The sequence below is a fragment of the Bison bison genome, unplaced genomic scaffold (assembly GCF_000754665.1).
Source record: "Bison bison bison isolate TAMUID 2011002044 unplaced genomic scaffold, Bison_UMD1.0 scf7180017864238, whole genome shotgun sequence".
In the NCBI taxonomy this organism is placed as follows: domain Eukaryota; kingdom Metazoa; phylum Chordata; class Mammalia; order Artiodactyla; family Bovidae; genus Bison; species Bison bison.
The window spans coordinates 133,846-139,062 of NW_011494810.1; positions in this window are offsets into that span (position 1 = coordinate 133,846).

Below are 5,217 nucleotides of genomic sequence, written 5' to 3' on the forward strand. Positions count from 1 at the left end.
TTTCTCAAGAGGCAGATCAGGTGGTCTGGTATTCCCATTTATTTTAGAATTTCCCACAGTTTATTGTGATCCACACAGGCAAAGGCTTTGGCATAGTCAATAAAGCAGAAAAAGATGTTTTTCTGGAACTCTCTTGCTTTTTCTATGATCCAGCGGATATTGGCAATTTGATCTCTGGTTCCTCTGCCTTTTCTAAAACCAGCTTGAACATCAGGAAGTTCATGGTTCACATATTGCTGAAGCCTGGCTTGGAGAATTTTGAGCATTACTTTACTAGCGTGTGAGATGAGTGCAATTGATACTTGTGTATAAATGTGTAATCACAGCACATGTATTGAATACAAAGATTTGGTTAAAGAAACATGCCCTATATAAACATATCATTTTTAATTTGCATGACATTTACCAGGAAGTCCTAGTCAATAAATACATAAAGTTCTATATGCTATAAGGAATCCTAGACAGGCCGATCCATCCTGCCAAATGTATTCTATAAATAAAGACTTCCCTGCTAACAATTTTTTTTCCCCAAAAGTTGTACTATACACTTAATGGCTGCAACATTAAGGGAGGTTCTATTCATACCTATTATGCTTTTATTTTGAATAGATTTTTACCTTTATTATTTTCATATATTTATTTGGTTGATCATATCATTTCTTTCATTTATTCATGTAAATAATAAACTGATTTTTGAAGACTTAAATAAACTTTCATTCCTTGAATATGTATCAGAAGTTTATGATATATTAGCCTTTCAATAGAAAGCATGATCATGTTTGCCTATATTTTGAACTCTTTTATCTATATTTATGAAGAATATTGTTCTCTGGCTGTTGATTTTGTCATGTTCTTCTCAGTTATCAGTTTAGTTCTGTCCCTCAGTCCTGTCCGACTCTGCAACCCCATGCACTGCAACAAGCCAGGCTTCCCTATCCGTTACCAACACCCAGAGCTTGCTCAAACTCATGTCCATTGAGTCGGTGATGCCATTCAACTATCTCATCCTCTGTCATCCCCTTCTCCTCCTGCCTTCTCAGTTAAAATTATACTTTATTATTATAGTAATACTACAATATAATTTCATAATTTTATAATAATTGCAATATTATTATAGGTCTTTTTGAGCTCATAAATGGGTGGGTAGAATTCTTTTATGTCTATTTCCTGAAATAATTTGTGTAAGGGAAATAAACCTTAATAATATTCACAAAATTTCACTTATGAAGTCATGTGAATCTATAAATTCTTCTGCAGATGTTTTGCAGGCCAAAGTAATGTTTTCTGTTGTATCATTATTATAACCTTTTTGGCAAAAAAAAAAAAAATGTCAATTTTCCAATTGGTGCTAGTGGTAAAGAACCTGTCTATCAATGCAGGAGACATAAGAGATATAGGTTTGAGTCCTCGGTCAGGTAGATCCCTTGGAGGATAGCATGGCAACCCACTTCAGGATTTTTGCAAAAAGTCAGACACAACTAAGAGACTTAGCACATGGCACATGTTAACTTCATCAAAGTTATCATTAAAATGACATTAAGTTTATGCTATATCATGCTACCTTTTCAATATTTGTGGCATTTGTAGTGATGAAGCATCTAGTTTTAGAAACCCTGGTGTATTCACTCACTTTAACATTTCATTAATGTTTTTTAATTTTCAACATTAAAATACAAATTTTGTTAACATTTTTTTTCCATATATATTTTTATTTTTCTACCAAAAAGAGTGACTGAAAATAGCACATTTTTAAACTTAAATTTCTGGTAGTCAATAATCTTACATGTATTTTACTGGACTAAAATCAGTCTGTTAACATGGATATATTATTTTCTGAAAACTCCAAGGGATAAACCATTTTTTTTTAAGCTTCTAAAGAATTTCTCAGTTTTTTGATCGGATGTGCATGTGTGCTGAGTCTTGATCATACCCACTTTTCAACTCAAAGCCTACACTGACTAGTCAATTCATTTACACATAACCACCTCTCTGGGGTAGGGCCCACAAGCCACAAAGTGCAATCAACACCAGAACATGAAGAAAGAGAAGAAATGAATTCTCCCTATGGCCTGCAGAAGGAGGATAGCCTGGCTGACACCTTGATGTTTAGGACTTCTGACTGCAGAACAGTTTAAGGAAAAGAAACCTGCAGCAAAATTTGAAATGATGGACAACTTGACCTTGAAAAGATCTTGTGGTGATTTGAGATCCTGATGGCTCTCCAAAGGGTGAGGAGCCCTTTGAGAGAAGAGTTTCCTCTGGCTGGTAGCAGAAGACTAAAGCAGAAAGTTTCAAGCATGAGAAGAATTTAATGAGATATCCTTAAGATGGCAGAGTATAAGGATGTGTGTTCATCTTCTTCTGCGAGAACTCCAAAATTAAAACTTAACTGCTGAACCATGGTTGACAGGAGAATGTTGGATCCCACCAAAAAAAGATACCCCAGGTCTAAGGGCAAATGAGAAGTCACAGCAAGATGGTAGGAGGGGTGAAATCTTGTTTAGACTCAAACCCCATACCCTCGAAAGACACTCAAGGGCTCAAACAAACCTCGTGCACACCAGGACCCAGAGACCCCACAGACTGAGCCAGATCTGTGTGTCTGAGTGTCTCCTGCAGAGGTTCAGGTCAAGAGTGGCCTTCCTCAGGGACAGGGGCTCTGAGTGCACCAGACCTGGGTATGGCATAAGCACTCTTGGAGGAGGTCACCATTAAACCCAACATAGAACGACCATAACTTACATAGGACTCGAGAAACAGACACTTGGAGGGCACAAACAAACCTTGTGCACACCAGGACCCAGAGGAAAGGAGCAGTGATCCCACAAGAGATTGACCCAGACTTGCCTGTGAGTGTCTAGGAGTCTCCGGCAGAAGCATGGGTCAGGGGCACTTACTGCAGCAGTGCATGCATGGGACCTTTAGAAGAAGAACTAAAGAGCCTCTTGATGAAAGTGAAAGAGGATAGTGAAAAAGTTGGCTTAAAACTCAACATTTAGAAAACTCAGCATTCAGATCATGGCATCCGGTCCCATCACTTCATGAAAATAGATGGGGAGACAGTGGAAACAATGAGAGACTTTAGTGTTGGGGCTCCAAAATCACTGCAGATGGTTACTGCAGCCATGAAATTAAAAGATGCTTGCTCCTTGGAAGAAAAGCTACGACCAACCTAGATAGCATACTAAAAAGCAGAGACATGATTACTTTACCAACAAAGGTCCATCTAGTCAAAACTATGGTTTTTCCATAGTCGTGTATGGATGTGAGATTTGGATTATAAAGAAAGCAGAGCGCCAAAGAATTCATGCTTTTGACTGTGGTGTTGGAGAAGACTCTTAAGAGTCCCTTGGACTGCAAGGAAATCCAATCAGTATTGTAGCCTGAGAATTCCTTGGACTGTGTAGTACATGGTGTTGCAAAGAATTGGAAGTGGTCAAACAGACGATGGCAAGAGTGAACATCAACATTTTAGAAATCAGTGAACCAAAATGGACTGGAATGGGTGAATTTAACTCAGATGACCATTGTATCTACTACCGTGGGCAAGAATCCCTTAGAAGAAATGGAGAAGCCATCATAGTCAACAAAAGAGTCCAAAATGCAGTACTTGGGTGCAATCTCAAAAACAACAGAATGATCTATTCATTTCAAAGGCAAACCATTCAATATCACAGTAATCCAAGTCTATGACCCAACTAGCAATGCTGAAGAAGCTGAACTTGAATGGTTCTATGAAGACCTACAAGACTTTCTAGAACTAACACCCCCAAAATATGTCCTTTTCATTATAGGGGACTGGAATGCAAAAGTAGGAAGTTAGGAAATATCTGGAGTAACAGGCAAATTTGGCCTTGGAATACAGAATGAAGCAGGGCAAAAGCTAATAGAGTTTTGCTAAGAGAAGCACTGGTCATATCAAACATCCTCTTCCAACAGCACAGAGAAGACGTTACACATGGACATCACCAGACGGTCAATACAGAAATCAGATTGATTATATTCTTTACAGCCAAAGATGGAGAAGCTGTATACAGTCAGCAAACACAAGACTGGGAGCTGATGGTGGCACAGATCATGAACTCCTTATTGCCAAATTCAGACTTAAATTGAAGAAAGTAGGGAAAACCACTAGACCATTCAGGTATGATCTAAATAAAATCCCTTATGATTATACAGTGAAAGTGACAAATAGATTCAAGGGATTAGATCTAATAGAGAGAATGCCTGAAGAACTATGGATAGAGGTTCATGACATTGTACAGGAGGCAGTGATCAAGACCATCCTCAAAAAATGAAATGCAAAAAGGCAAAATGATTGTCTGAGGAGGCCTTAAAAATAGCTATAAAAAGAAGAAAAGCTAAAGGCAAAGGAAAAAAGGAAATATATATCCATTTGAATGCAGAGTTCCAAAGAATAGCAAGGAGAGATAGGAAAGCCTTCCTTAGTGATCAATGCAAAGAAATGGAGGAAAACAATAGAATAGAAAAGACTAGAGATCTCTTCAAGAAAATTAGAGATACCAAGGGAACATTTCATGAAAAGATGGGCCCAATAAAGGACAAAAATGGTATGGACTTAAAAGAAGCAGAAGATATTAGGAAGAGGTGGCAAAAATGCACAGAAGAACTATACAAAAAATATCTTCATGAACCAGAAAACCATGATGGTGTGATCACTCACCTAAAGCCAGACATCCTGAATGTGAAGACAAATGGGCCTTAGGAAGCATCACAATGAACAAAGCTAGTGGAGGTGATGGAATTCCAGTTGAGCTATTTCAAATCCTCAAAGATGATGCTGTGAAAGTGCTACACTCAATATGCCAGCAAATTTGGAAAAATCAGCCATGGCCACAGGACTGGAAAAGGTCAGTTTTCATTCCAATCCCAAAGAAAGGCAAGGCCAAAGAATGTTCACACTGCTGCACAATTGCACTCATATCACATGCTAGCAAAGTAATGCTCAAAATTCTACAAGCCAGACTTCAACAGTGCTTGAACTGAGAACTTTCAGATGTTCAAGCTGGATTTAGAAAAGACAGAGGAACCAGAGATTAAATTGCCAAAGTCCAATGGATCATAGAAAAAGCAAGAAAGTTCCAGAAAAACATCTCTTTCTGCTTTATTGACTATTCCAAATCCTTTGACTATGTGGATCACAACAAACTGTGTGAAATTCTGAAGGAGATGGGGATACCAGACCACCTGACCTGC